Consider the following 22252-nt stretch of genomic DNA (forward strand, 5'->3'; position numbering starts at 1 on the left):
TTCTGGCAACAAAACAACAGAAACCCTGGATTCCCTTTGTATAACTCTACTGCAATTGCAATTTTGATATTATTGGTATTATTAGCATTTGATATCCTGATATTTGGAATCTAGAAAAAACACAGCATTGCCCTAGAGGATGTATGTGCATCTCTCATCCTCCTTATAGCCACCTGCTCTCATGAACTCATAAACAACCTCTGGAGAAGACCAAAAATACTCTGATTGCTATGGCTGACAGCACACAAAACTAGAATAATGGAGCTGCAACAAGAACAACTGCAGTCATTCACTCCTTTCAATATTAGAGCTGCCAGCCAGACAGCACATAGTATCTCAGCTACTGCTAGAAACACAGAACTTGCCCAGGAAATCTTGGTTTGTATTCGGCCTTTGTGTTTGGCCCTGTTAAAATGAACATTGTTGTTTTGCTTAGCTCCTCAGCTAATATAAAGAACATATTACACAGTAAACCACAAAGCCAGCAGCACAGCACTAAGAAAGCACATTTTAATTAACTGCTAGAGAGCTGGCCGGAAGAACATCATACACAGGATTGAAATCTACCTTTGGATGCATATGAACTTAATCTCACTAGAGTCAACAAAAGCCAGCATGTGCAGCCTGGGAAATAATTTATTCCATTAAATTCATGCAATTTACATACAATTAGTGGTTTCAGACTAAAGATAAAAGAGGTTTAAAATAATCAAAATATTTCCATGCAGATGGCTATCACTCTTTCAAATTAGGGCAAAATGTCAACTCAAAGATATTTTAAAACCTTGCAGATTTGTCTAAAATAAAAATATTAATCAAAATATTTAAGCTCATGTGTAAAGACATAAAAAATTTCAGTAGATTTAAACTTCTCTTTCAACTGAAGATACACTTGAGGTCCACTTCTGCTACCATCAAATTGACCATTTGTAGTCTCTTTGGAAACATTACATATATATATATATATATACACACATATATATATACACACATATATATATGTACATTTTAAAGGAAATAAAGAGGCAGAGGCACCTCAGGAAACAAGATGCCTTGCAAACAAGAAAAAATGCCATCACTATTACTCTTTTCTTACTATAATGTGCAGGATAAATCTCTGATATGGAGAGATACACACATTGTGTGTAAAGTTTACATATAATATAAAAGTATGATTTCTGTTATTGATTTAACAAGAATATTATCAGCAAGATCCCTGCTGGGACAGAATAGAGTTTGTGACTTTCTATTTGAGGATGCTAAAAGACAGCCAGGTTCTGTGAGGTGCAGTGTACCAGGTACAGTGTACCACCTGGAAAGTGTTGAACACCTTACTTATTTTTCCCTGAATGAGAATGTGAATGAAAGAGGGACAAATTGCTAGCCATTAATTCCAAATGGAGACTGTAGGTAGAAGCTGTGTTGTACCAGTTTCAGGGGCTGTTTTTGCAATTGTGAGAAATGTTTCAAGGTAAGAGAACGACACACTATTGACAATATTTTTCTGATTGGCGTCATAATTCAAAACCTTGGTTTGGTGAATAAGTATATACAATAAATTATCCTATGTTTATGCATGGAAAAGACACATCAGAGAGCATTATATTAGCCAGTTCAACATCTAATCAGCAGACACCCTTAACATAGGGACACAAGAACAAGGCAGTTCTGGAGGAATGTAATACCTGTTGGGAGTGGGAATGCTGGCCAGAAAAGGAATGAAGAGAAAAGGCTGTGTAGAAACTCACCCCCTGCTGCAGGGAAGCTAACAGCTCTTAGAACAGGAGAGTGCTGAAGAGAAACCCTGGCAGAATCTGCTATTTCTATTATTTGTAAGAGTTTAGGAACTCTGACTTTTTTGTATACACCAAGCAGAGTCATCTCTGCTTTTTAGTTTCTGGTAACTCAAGGACTTCCAGTTTATTTAACCGAAATAGAGTTTATACAGGAATTTCCTCAAGTTTGGTGGTCTGGACTCCTGAGTGTGGGCAGTCTCTGCCAATTGTACCTGCCTGTGTGCAACACAGCGCCACTACTACATGGAGTGTCCACACCCTTTCCCTGGAGAGAGAATGCAGACAGGTTATGGGTTTGGATGCATGCTTGGAATGCCACTGTTCTTCCTCACAGGCAGTTATTCCTGTTTACAGCTGGTGCTTAAACTTGTCTACATGTGTAGATAAAGAATTCAAGGGCCTTTGTGAAAACTCAGTCCTAATAAAATTTGGACCAGTTTCCTAAAATCACACACTTTGTAGAAGAAAAAATAAGTTGACATAATGTTTCAGCAGCCAACATTATTCCATTTAACACAAATTAAATGCTGGAGAAAAATAAATGGAAAAAAAATCATGGCCTTGAGATAAAAAAAAATCCAATTTATTGGTTAATTAATTTAATAAAAGGACGCGCAAGGTAGAAAATTTGCGCATTTAACAATCTCAATTATTTTAAAAGCTGTAAACAGTTGTGTTAAAATGTAAAACTACATCCTCACAGAGGTGGTGAAAATATACAATAAAACCTCTGCCAAATCTTTCCTAGTCGATTTTTATCACAGAAGGGCCTTTTGAATCAGTAATTTAATTTGACAGATATCCAGCAATAATTTCATAGTGCTCTTTCTAATTAAAAGCATTTATTTGATGAATTTTTTCTTACCCTGATCCTCACTTTGCTTGGCACTTCTGTGGAATCCCTGTCACCCATATGTCTACCACAGATTCAAGGGCCAGCCTAAATAATGGCTTAAAGCTTCCGAAGCCTTTGTTTCTACAGTCTTCCATAATAGACATACACTGGGTACCGAGTTTTTTAACTACAAAGGAGACAGACAGTGTCTTTGATTATCAGTGCTCTTACTATTTGGCAAACCAGCCCGAAAAAGGAAGTTTTAAGGGAAGACTGCTCTTACACTAACCAATCTGGAGCTTATGAGTGACTCTTTCTGAGCTGTCCTGGGAGGGAGGAGAAAAAAAAAACAATGTCCCTTCACTACACATTTCATAGACCCAGATCTCTAGAAAGGCAACACAGTGTTCTTTCATCATATCAGTGAAGATGCTTCCCCTTTTAACTCTATAGACACACAGAGAAGTAAAACATATGCTGTTTCTTTAAGCAGATTGAGTGTGTTTATTAGGATTTTTCAATAATAAGTATTTCAGATAGGAGAAAAATACCTATCCTGCAAGTTGAAAACAGGTCTTTAACATCTTCGGTGTTATATTATCATGAATCACTAACGGGCCTCATCAAAACAAAGACTGCAAATGTATATGCATATATTGTCTGTATTTGTATATGCACATATGTAGTGCAGAAACACACAAGCATGCATACATTTTATACATGTAAAACACATATATCCATAACAGAATTAAGTTAGAGAACACTGCTATATAGTAAACAATAATTAAATAATTATAAAGTTGTTTTTTTTTACCTAAACCAGAAAAAGCATGCATACAAAAAATGCAAAAATACATAGGCTGAACATATAAACTCTGCTAGAAAATAAGTTTAAGAAAAGCTGACAGTAACAAAAAGCAGACAGTTAAAATCTTACTGCAAACAGTCTAGTTTAAAGCTGGGAGTCTTGAGCATCTCTTTAAGTGAAATGCAGGATCATATCAAAGAAAGGTAGAATATTAAAATAACCAGAAATGGAATAGCTAGAATACCCTCTGCCCAACTCTACCAGCAAGAAAACAAACACTTCACATGCCACATCATGTCACACACTACCTTAATTCAGCTACATTAAAATGAGTGTTTTCCTCAAAGAAAAACTCATATTATGACTATACCTTTAAAAAGCTCATGTTTTCTCTGTTTGGGTTTTTATATGATGAAAAAAAGATTAATCAGGAATTGTAAATTTTCATGCTTACTTTCATAGTTCAGCATGAAAAGTTGAGTTTGCAGTTGAGTTTGCACAGCACACACAGACCAGTTTCCTCACACTTTCCCGCTTATTTTGCAGCACTCAGGAATTCCTAAGCACACCACACAGTGCATACACAATTTGTAAGCCATGCTCATCATCACTTGTTCAGCTTTATGCACCAAGTGAGACACACTTCAGGTTTCTAGGTGCGCATCTCACAATGATGTTTTAAAATTTTATCACCTAGTTTCCAGGGAACTGAGGCTTTGAACCTATATTTGAAATACCACCTGAACAGGTGAAACATATTGGTATTCCACACACAGCCTCCTGCTGTCATTCCACTGTTGGCATGGGACAGTCTTCACCAGGACTTAGAAAACCTCATTTAATATTCCTCTCTGGAGGATCTGACACTTACTGTGAATTCTGCTCTTCAACTTAAATACCAGTGTCTGTGGCAGGCCAATTCTATCATTGCAGATACAGCATCCCTCAGGCGAGGTCCAACCTTTCTCTTGCAGTGCACCCAGGGATTAGCTTGACTTCCCCTAAATTCTCTCCAGTGCACAGTACGAGCTAATCTTTCCTGTAGGAAGCAGGAGATGGGGTTGCCATGACAACAGAGCACATTCTAGCAGTGGGACCACTGAGATGAGCTGAAAAGACGACAGTGAAACATGCACTCAGCCTTCCTCCAGGGCTATGGGCTTCTTCCTCCGGGATTTAATTCCCCTGCAAGTTTACTGACAGGCTAGGAGGTTGATTAGCTATGTATTTTGCTATGGGGAGATTACTAGTTAAGAATATGGTTGAGAGATCATAGCATTATTTAATGAAACTGCCATTTCTGCTTACATTAAATTGCTGATTTAAGCGTGGCTGCTTTTAAACCACTACTCGTTCATACACAGTAGTCTTATACTTAGTCCACACTAACGTCTTACTGTAATAAGGAAAGTCACAATCCGAATCTTGCACTCCAGTTTTGGTTTTCCAGCATATTAGCCATGTTTCTGTGCCCTTACACACACATGCTCGTACACACACATGCACACAAAGAGCACAGTGTAACATCTGTGTTTGGAGCTCAAAGGGTTCTGCTGATGGGGGATGGGGCACAGAGAAAAGCAAATCACAGCAGCCACATGTCTTATACAAACGGCACAACCACAATAAGCTTTGGGAGCCCTGTTCATCAGGCAAAAGAAAATTGAGTAATCTATACTGTAAATATCAGCTATTTTCTGCCCCAGAATAATGTTTGAATCCTATGTGTTAAAGATTTTTTTTCTCAATGAGAGCAATAGAAAGCTTTTATAGTGCCTGCATTTCAATTATTTACATGTTTTTAATTGCTCAATCAAATTTTCATGTTTTCTTTGTGTTTTAATTTCTCTTAGAAAACCACACAACGTATTACTGTGGTAAATTCCTGGAGGCTTGAGCATGACTGTGTCTTCTCCTATTATTTCAGAAACAAGCGTGTCTCAGTGAGCTTTCACACTGAAAACACAGTAACCAAAAATGTAAGGCCAGGCTCTAATCATGTTTTTAACCATACATTTACACAGGACAGATTCCGCCCTCCTTTGTGCCTTCGCTCTCAAGCATATAATGTGTGTTACACGCTGCACACTCAACACTGGCAGGCTACAGTCCCCTCAGTAACTGTAAAAGCTTGACCTATGTGAGTACTGAAAGAGCTGCAGATGAGCCAAATCTACACCATCTGAATCCATTTCCCTCTTCAGAAATTTTAAAAGCAAAGAATCTCTGTGATGGTCTCTAACACGTGAAAGAGAAGGAGCCCAGGGACTGCATTTAGCCAGAACTCCTATACGCAGGGGAGGTAGGGGTGGACAAGATAGTGGGCAGAGGTACAGCAGCTTTCCCTCCACAGCAAGTTATACAGGACGGTTGGCAGTTTAGTCCCAACTAACTTAGTCTTGACAAACCACATAAGGCCAGGAATAAGGCTTTGGCTGGAGGGGGAAGGTATCTTCTTGGGGAGGCAACTTGCTGCCTGGAATGGGTAAGAAAATTTTGGGGAAATCTGGGGGGATGGGGGCATTTGGAAGCCCAGGTCAGGATCCCCAAATTATTATCAAATCACTGTTTTTATCCTAGCACCATACTAATTGCATTTACAGTGAGAAGCTTCCAGACAAAACCCAACCAAAAAAAAAAAAAGCATACAGTTTATTTTCCATGCCTAGGCAATATTGCACCTCTGCAATCTTGAAAAGTATTCAGTGTTACACAACCCTTTAAAATTTTACCTTAACTTGGATTTTAGCATGTGTTTGGAAAATATATGCACTAAAGAGTATCCCTCAGAATCTGCTGGCTCTGACTCTCCCACAGCTTGCTATGAAGATGAATTACACCACACAGTATAGCACCTGTATTTATTATCATCTAATTAGCATCAGGTTTTACTTTTTTTTCCCTCTACTTTTCCACTCAAGTTCGATCCAACTGGAGAAATGCCAGATCATGTAAGCGACATATGGCTTTGCTTTTGAAATCACCCAGACAGAATTCCCAAATACTGAAAAATCTTTGCCTAAATAATTTTCAGCTTGAGAGACAATATTTTACACCTTCAATTCCAGTGGGAAACACTGATATTTGTAGGTATGCAAATTGGTTTTGAGGAAAAAGGGCATATAATCAGAAGTTGAATGATGTTACAGATTTTTCCTGTCACATGCTGTCTCCTCACAATGTAAAGAGAAGAGTTAACAGCAAGATTGATGTTGTGAAAATAGCTAAACTACTATTATGGTTAATGAAAGCAAAGTTCTGTTTCCTTTTTTTTATTTCACAAACTATGACTGTAGAAATCAGTAAATACTGCCCTTGGAATGCAAACATCCATTTCATAATGCTAATGCACAGAAATTCCATTTAATAATATTGCATCCTGTGTTTCTGGAAATTCAGTCTTTCAGCCAAACGCAAAACATAAGTACTATGTTCCTTTAGTTGTTGAACAGGGAATGGATTCCACTGCCAGCACCCTAAATAAGTAGCACCCAGTTACTAAAATGTGTCCAAACTATCCCTGACCTTCTTATTTCTGGCAAAAACTTCTTGGGTTTTATTTCAGATTAATACCCAAATCATCCTCTCAACAGGAACGCATCCTCTCGCACACAAACGTGAAGAAACAAAAGCACTTTAAATGAGCAAAGTTGGGAGATCTCCTGGAATATCCAAGAGTTCACAAGTGTTCCTACTACATACATATATCCCTTGGTATACCCAGGCAAAGGCAACTGTTTTAGTGCACCCAGGTCAAGCATGCCAGAACAGGGGATAAGATAAAATGAAAGCTGAGAATGTGTATTTAAGCAGTCTACTCTAACTAAGGAACCACACATATGTGTAACACACCATGAGCGAAGCAGCACGCTTCTGAGGCTTGAGTAGAGTAACCAGCTCTAGGTCCTTAGCAGAAACTGCCCCCACTGCTCTCATAGGTCTGTCCTACCTTCTTTGAAGGTAGAATCTACCTTTATCAAGGTTGGAGTCTGAATTTTGTCCTTTGTCTACCCTCTTGCTTGGAAGGGGATGAGAAGTGAATACACAACAGGCCCTTTTTCTCTCAACAGGATACCCACAGTTTAACGACAAGACGTGGGAGCTCAGAAGACACATCCTGTCCTATGTTTCTGCATGAATTCACAGCTTTGGACACAAATGAGGAGTCTGAGGATTTCACATTGAAAGTAAACAAGAGAAAAGACAGGAAGATAAAACTATATATAGGCTCAACATGAAAGGTTGACATGAGAAAGCGAAGGTTTCTGTTTTGATTTCCTGTCTTTTCCTTTACTATGCTTAACTGTGAAATCATCATTGAATTCTCATTTTTATTATATAGTTTCTGTATAGAGTTGTTCACAGAGTCCTTTAAAATCAGTGGATGAAAGGAAATATCAATCTTCTTTTTAAGAACTATTCATTTGAGATTAAACAGTGCTAAATGCTGAGCCCTGAACAAAAGGTTCAAGCTCATGTAAGTCTTGCTGAAATAGAGCAACAGTGCCCAGTACTTTACAGGATCAAACCTGTGATTTGGGGTTTTAAAACCCCTAATTCCCTATCCTTTCCTTTCTCTTTTTAAATATATCTTGATTACTAAGATCTTGCTTTTGTCAGATGAATTCCTTATATGAAACACTGAGGGACCTTCAGTCCTTGTGCAGTGATACGTCAAGCAGCAGCCTACAGCAGCGTAAGCTGTACCACCACCTTCTGACAGCAAACACTCAGATTTCATATTCTAAGCAAAGAACTAATGGTACAGAGCTAATAATCAGCATACACCTAAATATGTAAATGAAAAAGAAGTGTTTGCTTTTTTCCTTCAAGACTGTAACAAAACTGTTCTCAAACACTTTTTTTTTATATATATATCATACAGTTAAGCATTTTCCTCACGTAATTTTACCAGTGGATCATCTAGGCAATCAGGACCTATTTCCAGTTATGTCTCACACTGCTTTTATCTCCCTGTGGTTCCTCTCAGTTCACTGACATTACTCAAGGTTTACATATAGAAGTAGGTGTTAGCAGAATCAGTGTTTGAGTATTTTTAATCAAATAATTTTGTAAGTAATAACACTTTTCAGGAGATAAGATTTTTCAATATGCAAAATGATAAAAAGTGCTGTGATTTCATTCTAATAGCCAAAGTAATTTATACAGAAAAACTAGAACAGCCCATACTTGTAAAATTTTTCTATAATTTTGTCTTCTTAAGCAAATGCTTTGCAATTTAGGAATGTAGTGCAAATGTGAAAGTACTCACTGAAGGGACAAGCTACCCCATTGTGAGACATGGAAACACTAAACAATATTAAACTAAATTATTTCTACACTGAAATCATAAACGCAAGATAAAGTCAGATGTTCTCAGTAAGATCTTCTTTCTTCTAGATCTGTAAGATTAGTTTATCAGATTGGGAATGGTGGAGAGTGATAGCAAAGATTAAAATGTTCTTTCAAATGTCTATTGCTTTTACAGCTTCAAAAAACTGAATTTCATAACTTTCTTAAACAGTCAGTGTGATTGAACTGAGCTATTGCCAGAGGTCCCTTCCAAATTCAACTATTCTGTGATTCTGTGAGTTACATGGGGTACTTTGTGGCAGTACAGTCTCTGCTGAATGAGACCAACAATAAAAGATTACACCATACTTCAGTCTGCAATTTCATCAAGGTTTGTGTTTCGAAAAGCTTGCCTACTTTTTTTAACTGCACTGTCTGATTCAACATCTATCTACAAGTCCTGTTAAACCCTTATCTTCAGCACTACTTTTTGTTTTGTGATCTTGAGTAATTCAGTCTTGTCAACAACATCTCTCATCTTGCTCTCCAGCCTTGTTTCAAACTACTTATGAATATTTTGGAATAGTAAGAACCCTGTTGCCCTATTGCAAATCCATTTAGACTCCACTGATCTCTCTCCACTGAGGGAACTAAATATTCATATTCTCAGTTTCTGATTTTTCAACCACTTAGATACCACAGAGCCTTTACTAGGGACCTTATTAAAAACCTTTAGGAAACCCAGATGCATTACATTTTCATTCCCATTGCTGAGGGTTACCTTCCTTTACAAAAGATAAGCACCGGAGCAAGCAAGCTGAAATGGCCCAGCACAGACCTTGGAGAGAGCTAACAATTAAACTGAGAGAATGTCTGGGTGTTCCAGTGCTCAAGCTTGCAGACTCTGACCCTTCTCTGAACCTCACACAGATGTACCCTACACCAGCCACAGGCTCAGCGACTCTTTCACACAGTAATATTTTTGACTCTTAACAGGTTTGAGCTGCTGACTCTTCCTCAGTTCACTGTTTTTCTGCATTGTGTTACTGTGCTCCTGCAGAGAAACCCTGTTCTTCAGGACAGTTTCTACTGATGTGACCAAAGAAGGCCTCTGATTTCTTTCATCTGCAGCTCCCTGGATAACAGCTGCAACATCGCAAGATTCACATTTCCTGTCTTGCATTTCAATGTAAGATGCTTTGAAGGTCAGACCATTTTTTATCTACCTAAATGTGTGAGCATTAAACTATACATTCCCAGTTAGGAAATGCAAGACACATGTACTTAAATATTAAAATTAAATATGATCTGGGTAGTTTCACAAAATGGTTGCATTTAGCACCATGTTAATTTGGACAAATGAAAATGTTCAGCAATGTAGAACCTATTCACGCTTTGAGATAAGGGAGCTCATTTACAAATCTATGTTTTGCAAGCTCAGTGTTATTGCTGTTACACAGTGTTGAAGTATAGTCTCTGAATTTATAGCACAAAACCTGTCAGAGTTCAAGGAGTGTCTGGATGACACTCTTAGTGATGTGATTTAGTTTAGGCAGTCCTGTGAGTAGCAGGGAGAAGGAATTGATGATCCTTACAGGTCTCTGAACTTGAGATATTCTATTATTCTATGAATCTAATATTTACCTTGAACACTATTAAAGAAGCTAATTGATTTCTGTTTGTTCATGTGAATTTTGCTCTACAACCTTGTGTCTTTGTGCATAAGCTATCCAATTGGGGTAGGGTAGTATCCGGTGTTTTCAGAAAAAACAACACGAACATGACCAGAGTATTTATTGCTTTATTCTTTCAGTATTCATTATTTCAGCTGAAAAGCAGCATCTCTAACCATAGTCTTCAGTCTGGCTTTTTCAGCTGATTTTAAAAATCCAGGAAATTCAAGTTTTTATTGTTCAAGCATTAAAGAAATTCAAATACTACCTTTAGTTAAAAAAAGAAAACTTAATCTAAACTAGTTTTATTGAAGTAATTTCTGCTTCATTGCTCATATTTATGACATTATGGGATATTATCAGTATGATAAATGCTTTTTATAGTGCTCATGGTTTCAAATGAAATTAATTTTAGAAGCTGCATCAAATTTCCTTCCTATTACCTGAAATCATGTCACTGCAGTACTTTGGATGACCTCCTGTGCATTCTGTGTTTCAGTGTGTTTAGGTCTGTTTTCAATGTAACAGGAAGTCTGATTTTCAATTTATTCAGTCTTTTCAGAAATTTACAGCTTCTTTTCCCATATATATCAATTTAAGTTACTCTTGAGGAGAAAGACTGATACTAGAAGAAGCTGGAAATGGATGCAATAACACATAGGAAGATGACAGAAAGTTCTGTAAACAGCTTTGAAAGACTAAAAATGCATTTTTCCCAATCATGCCAGGCAGGAAGTTCTATTTAAAATTCCCTGAACAGCCTTCATAGAATCACAGAATCATAGAATTTTTTGGGTTGCAAGGGACCTTAAAGATCATCTAGTTCCAACCTTGCTGTCATGGGCAAGGATACCTTCCACTCGACCAGCTTGCTCAAAGTCCCATCCAACCTGGCCTTGAACACTTCCAGGGATGGGGCATTGACAACTTATCCAGGCAATCTATTCCAGTGCCTCACCACTCTCACAGGAAAGTATTTCTTCCTCATATCTAATCTAAACCTGTTCTTTTTCAGTTTGAAGCCATTCCCCCTTGTCCTGTCACTACATGAATTATGAATTCAGAGCAGGAGAAAATATTTTAAGTAATTTCTGTCTTAAAGATCATGGTAAATAATACTTTACATAAAACATATTTGGTGATGATGTTTCTCTTGGAGCTGCCATTTACGACAGACACACAGAGGAATCAAGATGAGACAACAAGAAAAGTGACACCATATTAGTGGCCCACCAAAGTGACAAAAAAGCATCCAGTTACTTATCTTCTAAAATCTAAGCATAAATATTTGGTATAAGACCACAAGTACCAAAATCAAAAGTGAAGCAGTTCACATTTTATTACTTTGCATTACTATAAAGAGGCAAAAAGGATATGATAGCCAGTTCTGGCTAGACAAAGAATCATACTCAAGGAACATACAATATGTGAAAAGAGTTGAATATTCACATTTTCATTGTGGTTCAGTATATGTCGGTATATTTGTAGGAAATTTAGTCATATTACCCCATGGCTGCTAGAATGACAATTGAGGAAGAGAGTAAGGTGAAGTTAAAGAAAGTGCAAGCTGTAAAACATGCTTTTCAAACACCCAGTTAGACAGGTAGATCTAAGACCTTTTAAGCATAGCTGATCTGTACAGAAATACCTGCATCAGTTCTTTGCTTTGCTACAAAGTGAATCTCTGGAAGACTTGTAGCATGTCAAGAGGACATAAGAAAGAGTATGAAGAAAACTTTACTTCCTCTTGCTTTTTCCACCTAGTTCCAAAGCTCTGTTAAGCTTCATCAGCAGGTACGGAAAAAATAATTCCTTGGCCCTGGTAGGAGGAACAGCTAAGCCAGTTTCCAGAGGGGAATTATGTAACTCTCATTTAAATAGTTATCTTACATTCTCACCATAGGAGAAGGCAGTTGACTGATTCAGTATCTCAGCTGGCATTAGACTCACAGAATTATATGAAGAAAATATTCCAAGGACACCTGCCCTGCAGTAAACCATTTATGCACTGCAGATAAGAAATACAAATAAACAAAGTTGAGACATAAGAGCATTACCTGAATCATAACCTTGGCTTACTTCATCTGCTAGCTAATGCTCACAGATGGATACTAATGTTAAGGAACATCTCATAGGGACAGAGAGGGGATAGTGCCATAAAACTGGCCTAAGAGTATTTGCTGTAGAGGAGGAAGAAGGGGAGGGGAAAATGGATACCACGTCCATAGGGTATTCTAATGCCCAAAGCAAAGCATTCTCCATGTGTATAGAAAGGTAGCAGAAAAAAACTATCATGTCAAGACAATGACTGATACCTTCTTCCCTCTCCTGCTCTGAGAAAAACAAACATTCGACCAATGAACTTCTGAAAACCAAACTCCAATATGTTTCACAAAAGGGAGGAATAGCACTACCTGAATGAACTTCTATGGATTGTCCACCTTAAGACATCAAATAAAAAAAATTACATGGTCCTACTTAAGTCTCAGTTGAAGTAAAAACTTTCCCTATTGTTTCTTTCCAATGGTGATGCACAATTGGTCTGCAGTACATTACTAGATTAAGTACTGCTTTTATAATAAGGAAAAGTCCTATAGCAAAATCCATTTAAATCTGTGAGAATTACACAGTGATTTAAGCAACCTTCAGATATGGTACTTCATGCAACATCAATACTTTAACTGACAACAGTTTGCACATTGGGGAAAAGGTAAAAGCATGTAATTAATTGTATTCTCTAGTCATGACAGCATAAATAAATTCTGTGTATGTAACCTCCGAAAACCTTGATTAACCTTGCCTTACTGCAGATCCAGTCCACTGCTCACCGATGTCATGAAGGTTTGCATTGGGACCTGAGTGCTTCAGATGCAGAGGGGGGAAAATGAATTGACATTCAATATTAAGGACAGTTGGGCTGAGATTTACAAGCTGCTCTAAGACATTTGGTCGAACAATAACAAAAGGATTGTTCAAAGCCTAAGCAGTGATAAAACCATTTGGGAGTCCCACAGTGCAAACTGATTTCAGTGAGAAGTACATGACCAGGACTAGGGGCTTGAATTCCAATCATGCACAGCAGCTCGTGTGGGTCCTGCATAATCTGTCTCCTATGGGTGACTTTAATGGTACTGCAACCTTCCAATTTAAGAAAAACATGCAAAATTATACTAAATGCATGATGGAGGGGTTAGCCAAATCTTGAGGAATTCAAGTGTCACTTCCTTCCCAATCACATGGCTGGTGCCTCTAAAATAGAAATGCTATCAAGTCTAATGTCCCCTATGCAAGACAAAATTGTTGAGGGTAACACTGATGATTAGTCTTGATACCAGCCTAGTCTCATCCATGTAGTGCAGTAGTGAGATGTGGGGGGTATTATTGTTAGTTGCCACCCAGGCATCAGATCTGAAACTCCCACTAGTAAACACGATTCAGGAAGACTGTTACCCACCAACGTTCACATTACATAAAGGCTTTGATTACATCAAAATGAGAATGGTAACATTTTTCCCCTGCATCTCAGACTTACAGACTTTCATAAGCAGAAAAAAATCCCTTTGGTTTTGGGGTTTTTTTAATCTTTGTTCACATTTTCTGCCACCAAATCACTAAAAAGTCAAGTATGCACAGAGCATCACTTTCTAGAGCCAGTGCCCTGGGGTACTGGTTCCTCAGCGAGAAGGATGGATGTGTGCTTCTGATTTTTTTTTTTGCAAAGCCAGTACACTGGTTTGACATTGCCAGTAGGCACATCTTGCAGGGCTGCCTGTAATACCTGCGTCTCCATTGAGCTCTGCATCCAAGGCATGTATGAGTGTGCCACTCTTTGCACAGAAGAGGGAAATCAGGGGTGGCACAAGCAGCCAACTTGATGGGTCTAGCTGCAGCACAGAGCAACCACTAAGGAGCATGCCTGAGCAACCACTAAGGAGCATGCCTAAGCACCCGAGTGCCTCTTTGGAGGAGGCAGGCACATGCAGTTCAGGCAATGATTCCCTCACAGTTTACTTTTTCTTTTAATGAACATCATCAAACAGAGTCAAGCTTTTGTTTTAGAGAGATTCCTCCTGCCAGTTGAGAAAGGTTAAGGAAAAGAAAGTGAGAGTGTCAGCAGAGGGGAAGTAAAGCAAGAAAAAAGGGCAGAAGTGGAGAGCCAAGGATTTGTCCTGTTCTTCGTCCTCAAGTAGTTTTTCTTTTGGTTGGTTAGTTTGGGGTTTTTTAAGAATTTCTGCTTAACTTGTGTGCACATGTAAGTGCATTAGCACTTACACACCCTGGCTTGTATTAGATCACCATTATGCCAGGCATTGTACCCATACCTAAGAGTACCCATAAACTCACTGGTCTAAAATCTGCTAAATCAAGTAAGACAGGACAGAAAATACATGGATTTAAAGAAATATTTTCCCCTCCACTCTTCAGACAGGGAAAAAAAAGGCAAAGAGAAATCAAGAGACTTGACCAGGGCAAAGATTACCAGGAAAGAAATGCAAATCCACTAAATCCCTGAATCTGCATCTGCCCCTCTTGTGCTTGCACACTAGTCATTTCCAGCTATTTTGATGCGTAACCATTTCCTTCTATCACCACAAAAAGGATAATTTTATCAGAGGTACTTTGGTTTTGTCTGATATATTTGTTTCTTTGTGTAACCAATGGTGCATTAAAAAAAAAAAAAAGGAGTAGCAAATTGTCAACAGACACTAAAAAGCCTCAGAATGGTTAACTTGAGTGCATTTTTCCAAAACAATTAGGTACTTTTCGGTAAAGAATTCCACTTCATCGATAGCCAAAACGATATTAGGCAACAGGGAGAGGTAAGACAAAGATTCAGGTTACAGTAAGCCTTTTATGATGATAATTAGCATGATGTAGACTGAAAATCAAACAGGTTTGCAATAGAGCATGCAACTAAACACTGCCTTTTCTTCCTGTTTTGTTACAAATTATCTATCTGATGCTCTACCAGGTGAAGGGACCCCCCTCACTGACTTTATCTGCAGGACTTTACTTTCTTGATACTGTGCAGTGTATACCATCAAGTATTGGACATAGAGATGTAATGCCTGAAAATCTAAAAACAAGCACAAAAAAATCACAGTGGGTCAAGCAAATATTCATCTGGTCAAATATGCCAAATTTAAGCAGATGTTGAGCAAAAGACTATAGGAACAGTAAAATATGATGACCCTTCTCTTACTACATTCTTGCAGCTTCCAGCAATTAACTCTTTATCATCTTCTCTGAGTAAAGATTTTTTAAAAGTATTGAATAGCCATCAGTTGATCTATGTTTCACTTTACTTTCGAACTGTTCTTTTTTTTCTTTTGCTTCTGCAACATTCTGTGACACTAATACCTCAATTTAATGACGGCCTGTGTGAAAAAATGTCTTTTTATTATTATGATCCCACTGCCTGACCATTTTATTGTGTCCCAGTTTTCTACAGCATGCAAAACAGTGTAGAATAATGCTATGTTTACCAATATACACCACTTAGACTGTACAGACTTTTGTCATACCACTCCCTCAGGCACATTTTTCTCCAAACTGAAGTGTCCAGGAGTTTATTTAGTGTTCCTTAATTTCACACCTCCTTCTATTCTAGTCCTTCTTCATTGTTTTTTGTCTAAGCCTAGAGCATCTTGTGATAGTATTTGTTTTATAACAGCAGTTTTCAAGGTGTGATAATGTAATTAAGTTTGAGGAAGCACACAGAACATAACATAATAACGAATTCGTATCGTGTATATAAATTTTTTTGCAATGTTTTAAACAGAGTTTTAAGAAGCAGCAAAGATTTTTAGCTAACATTTCCCCTAAAGTGGACAAATAGAGAAAAATTTACTTATATAAGATTTAGAAGCTGTATATTGGGAAGTTCAAATCTGCTACTCTTCCATATAAAGCTATCAAACCCTTCTGCAGAAGAACATACAAGCTGTTTCTACAGCTCACATCAGTCTCTCTGATGAGCTGGACCTACACTACAGACTTTCAGGATATACAGATATATATTTCCAGCTAAGAAATCCTATACAAGAGCACAGCAAATTGCTTTAAACTCTTCCGTCCGTTGCTTAGCACAGACCTGTAAGAAATATTAGAGAACATATCAAAAAGCAAGGATGATCTCACTTTTGTATGGTAAATAAGGACAACAAAATCCCTAAGAAAGCTTAGTCCCAAACAGTATGAAGTGTATACCACTGAAGTTACACATTGAAACAAGTAGTCACATTTACTGTTCAGTCAGTAAATGATAATGCATCAAAAAGAGGATGCATTTTAACTGTGCCTTCACATCATAGATTCTATAGTTAAGGCTTTAAAATTTCACAGTATGAAAATATTTGATAGTCATGCATTGGTTACTATTCTAGAAGATACCCAGGAGATGGTATTTATTTAGGTAGAAAACTGTTTCTGAGGACAGCCTCATGGGAGATTCAGTACATCTCTTCCTGAGCTTCCCGAGGGGACAGCAGTCAGATAACCTCACTTCAGCATCCTGCAGTACAACACAAACAACATAATGCAGGACATTCGCTCAGGACAAGCAGACAGCCACTGTCAGTGTCTCATTAGGCTGTCACGGGAAGTAAAGGCTTCACAGAGGGATATTACTATTCCAGCCCCTGAATATATGGTATATAGAAAACCCAACTTTTCTCTGCACATATTTATATGTATATTACTCAATACCAGAGGGAAACCCTTTCCAAGGCCCTCTTTCCCCCAGCTTGCAGCACACAAACCCCGGTCCTGTGTCTAAGCCACAGGCCTGAGGCCATTCTATTTATAGACACCCTAGCCTTAAGTAAAATACACAGTATGTCAATTCAGTTAATAAAGCCAGGGCCATAGATGGCTTTCTCTAGCACAGAGATATCCAGTTCACTGTGTCTCTGGTATTTAATAAATGCATTTAATATGAAAACAGCATCTAATTACTTTAAGTTGTCAAGGTTTGTGATTTCAGAGATAAAGTGAAAAGAACTCAAAAAAACGGAGTTATTCATCCATAAGTTTCACTTCCATGATATTGAGTGTCCCAAATTATAGGCCCAAAATTCCCAAAATTAATAGGGAAATCATACATAGGTATAAACAAATCCCAAAATCTGCATTTTTTTTTTTGCAAAATACATTCTTATATTTAATTTAGGTGTCTCATTTGGTCTTGCTTTAATGAGCATTTCTGCTTACAGCTCTCCTAAAAATCAACGACACTTTCTGGAGAACTGAAACAAAAAATGAAACAAAAAAAGGTTTCATGGTCCTAAGGATCCTTTCATTGTGAATTCAGTCAAATTTGTTGGCAAAAACCAGGAGGAGCTGAAAGCCATTGTGCAGAGGGAATACTAGGACATAGTTGCCATCATGGAAACATGATGGGATGATTTGCACAACTTGAGTGTCTATAGACACTTCAGAAGGAACGGACAAGGAAGGAGAGGTAGTGCATTAGTCCTGTATGTTACAGAGCATTTTGATTGTCTGCAGCTGAATAATGGTGGTGACAGTGTTGTGTGTTAAGGGGCAAGAATCAAGGGGAAGGACAAGGCAGATATCATGGAGGGAGTCTTTTATAGGCTACATAATCAGGATGATGAGGCAGATGAAATATTCTAAAAGCAATTGGGAGAAGTCTCATAATCACTAGCCCTTGTTCTTGTGGGGGTCTTCAACTTACCGGATATCTGCTGGAAATTCAAGACAGTGGAGAGGAAAGCAGGGATGGGAGCAGAGTGAAGCCCCCATAATTCAAGGGGGAAGGGTCAATAATCTTCAGCAGCACTGAGACACACACCAGTCTATGGGGCCAGATAGAATTCACCCAAGGGTAGTGAGGGACCTGGTGGAAGTGTTCAGCAAGGTGCTTTCCATTACCATCACTCCTGGTTAACTGGGGAGGTCCCAGGTGACTGGAGGTGAGCCAATACAATACCCACCTACAAGAAGGGTCAGAAAGAGGATATGGAGTAGTATAAGCCTGTCTGACCTCAGAAACAGGGAAAATCATGGAGCAGATCGTCTTGGGTACCATCATGCAGCACATATAGAACAACCAGGGGATCAGGCCCAGCCAGCATGGATTTAGGAAAGACAGGTGCTGCTTGACTAATCTGACCTCCTTCTATGATAAGGTGGTCAATCTAGTGTATGAGGTAAAGGCTGAGGATGTTGTCTACCTGGTCTTAGTAAAGCCAATGATACTGGCTCCCACAGCATTCTCCTGGAGAAGCTGGCAGCTTTGACAGGTACACTCCTGGGTTAAAAACTGTCTGGATGGCTGGGCCCAGAGAGTGGTGATGAATGGGTTAAATCCAGCTGGCAGTAGTGTTCCTCAGGGCTCAGTGTTGAGGCCAGTTCTGTTCAATATCTTCATCAATGATCTCAATGAGAGGACCAAGTGCACCCTCAGTAAGTTCACAGATGACATTAAGCTAGGTGGGAGTGCTGATCTGCTGGATGGCAGGAATGCTCTGCAGAGGGATCTGGACAGGCTGGATCAATGAGACAAGGCCAGTGGTATGAGGCTCAACAAGGCCAAGTGACGAGTCCTGCAATTTGATCACAACAACCCTGCACAGCACTACAGGCCTGGGGAAGAGCAGCTGGAAAGCTGCCTGGTGGAAAAGGACCTTGGAGAGCTGGTCGGCAGCAGTTGAACATGAGCCAGCAGTTTGCCCAGGGCGTCAAGAAGGCCAATGGCATCTTGGCTTGCATCAGAAATAGTGCAGCCGGCAGGACCAAGGCAGTGATTGTCCCCCTGTACTCAGCCACACCTTGAAACCTGTGTCCAGTGTGGGCCCCTCACAAGAAAGACATTGAGGAGCTGGAGTGAGTCCAGAGGAGGGCACCTAAGATAGTAAATGGTCTGGAGCACAAGTCTTATGAGGAGCACCTGAAGGCACTGGGGTTGTTTAGCCTGAAGAAAGAAGGCTCAGGGAGGACCTTGTTGCTCTCTAGAACTAGTGTTAAGTTGCTGTCAGGGGTCCAAAGAAGTCTTTCCAGTGAAGCTCATCAGAGCAAAACACATATAGGCAGAGTAGCTGGCAGAAGTGAGGACAAAGGGTGCACTCTCTGCCCGTTTATCTATGCTGTTCATTAGCATCCATTCACCACCTCATATCTCAGCTCCTGAATGAAGAATTATTTTATCTGTTTTCATCTAGTGTTGAGAAACTGGATTGAAAAAAGCTACAGAAAATTGCTATTGTTGTTACTGTTGCTAGTGTTATTAGTGTTAATATTGTTATCGCCATCATCTCTCTCTCTTAATAGTCCGCAGAAATTGTTCTGGGTCCACAAACAGACTTGGTGATGTCTGTAGCTTCTGTACAACCCTGAATTGTCCCTAAAGTGCTGGGCAACAGGCAAATACAGTGTGACTGTCTGTTTTTCCTCCTGAATGTCCCATACTTGAGAGGAATGAATGCTTAAAAATTATTTGTGTGAGGGACAGAAAAGTCATAAGATACATCATGAGCATGGGCTATTATGTTTTTCATATTTAAGTAAAAACAGATGTAAGCTATGAGAGGCTAATGGGGCATTACTTACAGAGTCTCAAGATAGCAAAACTAATGGAAACAGTTTTCTTTTTAGCTCTAAAATATAGTGTTTAAATGGAATTACATGGCAGAAGGGGTGTAGCCAGCATGGCATTTTCTCCAGATGTTTGAACTCCTAGTTATCCTTTCCCCAGAAGTGGTGATTCACCTCTTCAGAGCTTTATTCCCTGCACCTATGTCAGCAGTACGTGAACACCTTCACAGCTTCTTTTTTGTTTCTGTAAGTAGTAGGTTTGAGGGGAAAAGGACTATTTGGACTAGAAAAAGGCATTTTATTTTCCCTTTTCCCTTAGATAGAATGTGGCAAATTTCCATCCTATGCCTCATTTTCTCTGTAAGGAGAGGAACAGAAGTCACCAGTCAGTTTATTAGCACTCACTATGCTCACTGTTGTCTCAGACTGGGACCTCTGCCAGAAGCAGAGGTATTACAATTAAATGAGAGGAACACTGTTCACTGTAAGAAACCCAACCCTTTCTCAAGCTTGCAGATATAGAATCATAGAATCGTTTAGGTTGGAAAAGACCTTTAAGATCATCAATTCTAACCATTAACCCAGCTCTGCCAAGTACACCATTAAACCATGTCCTTAAGTGCCACACCTACACATCTTTTAAATACCTCCAGGGACGGTGACTCAACCATTTCCCTGGGCAGCCTGTCCTGATGCTTTAAAACATTTTCACTGAAGAAATTGTTCCTTATAACCAATCTGTAACTCCCTTGATGCAACTTAAGGCCATTTCCTCTTGTCCTGTCACTTGTTACCTTGGAGAAGAGATCAACCCCCATCTCACTGCCTTCAGGTAGCCCCAGAAAGGGCAGAGCAGCTCCACCACCTGCTCTCCCAGGGGAATCCCTGTTGGGATGCTGGTTCCAGACTCACCCATAGAGACACCTCCCAACACCACTCTGACTGAATTGCACAAAGGACCTGAGTGATTCTCCAACTGTTCAATGAAGAAAGCAAAGTTATTCTTAAAAGAACTAATTTCACTGGTCTTTTTTAAGGAAAGCATTACTCTCTTTATGTGGGATTTCCCCTTTAAACTAAAGGAGAAAAATGAAATATTTCCATAAAGGGCAATAAGTGAGAAACATCTTGGGCATGACTTACATACACAGTGGCCATTTACACACAGGTTTACCAAAACCCTTAGTTCATGATTTACTTGTTCTGCTATCACACTAATGATTTCCTTTTTTATTAAAGAGGTCTACTCATAACAAGCACTCTGACTAGCACAAGGCAGGTCTGGATACCTTCATAAATATTAAGGTTGACAGATGTGGCCATCAGCTTTTTGCCCATTATAATAAATAGTCTGAAAAAAAGGCAGTCTTTATAGATTTTCCTTTTTTTTAGCTGCTACCCATCAGCTACCATCTTCACACACAACCAACTGAAGTCACCACACTGTCACAGTCCTCATCCTTCAGAGAGCGAAGATGCATAAGGTAAGAGCTAGTGCTAGGCTAAGACCTGGGTGATTACAGCAGTCACAGTACAGTTAGAACACAGAGAATATTTCATTACACGACCCAATACAGTACACAATATACAATCAATATTACCAGTAATTTATCCTGGTTCAACAAAGCACCTAATTCAGTCAAGTAAACATCAGGAAAGTTTTGCAAGTGTGATGAACCAGGCCTTGTTTTTATCCTTAGTACAGCAGCTGCTTTCAGCAGGGACTGCCTGTCCCATCACCTTCTTTCCAAAAAAATCAAATATAGCACCAAATAGGAAGCACTATCAGATGAAATAAGAGGAGTCTGACACTTTTTATGAGACTTACAGGCTACTGTTCCCTGACTAGTTAAGCCACAACAAAAAGACATAAAAACATTTTGCTGAGTAGGAACAGATAAAGTCATGTTTAACCATCAGCCAGGTCTCTGTATCTTCTCATGCCCAGCTTGAATCCCTCCAAACACTATGTAAGGATTTTGTGAATCACAGGAAACCGCAATTTACCCATTTTGTTTGGTTGGTTTGTTTTGTGTTTGTTTTGACCAAGAAGCAGAATTTGTCACCTGAAAGAGAAGTCACTGGGAAAAAGTCATTAATGTAACATGTCGCCCCTTTCGTCCCAGTGAATACATTCCTGTTCTTGTGATTAATAACTAGGCCTATAGGAAATACAGTAATCTAATTCTCACTTGTTAGAAATTTACAAGGCATCATACTAAGGTAATTTAAAAACCAGTTTGAAGATTAGTTTATTTTTTGAGAAATAAAAACAATCCTCAAAGGCATA

The 22252-nt window shown here is 38.9% G+C and overlaps 1 protein-coding gene across 7 annotated transcripts in view; it reads right to left on the bottom strand.

Annotated features, from left to right (window-relative positions):
- NOL4 (nucleolar protein 4) overlaps window positions 1–22252 on the bottom strand; it is a 188289-nt gene that overhangs the window by 95725 nt on the left and 70312 nt on the right. The window contains exon 1 of one of the 7 annotated variants that reach the window (XM_027638836.1): window positions 4311–4407. The exons of the other annotated variants lie outside the window; for them this stretch is intronic. The gene's annotated coding sequence lies outside the window, so the exon portion shown is untranslated. Of the gene's footprint in view, window positions 1–4310; window positions 4408–22252 lie in introns of those variants that run through there. 7 annotated transcript variants of the gene reach the window in all.

Source organism: Corapipo altera, unplaced genomic scaffold (assembly GCF_003945725.1).
Source record: "Corapipo altera isolate COAL_440 unplaced genomic scaffold, ASM394572v1 49, whole genome shotgun sequence".
Lineage (NCBI taxonomy): Eukaryota > Metazoa > Chordata > Aves > Passeriformes > Pipridae > Corapipo > Corapipo altera.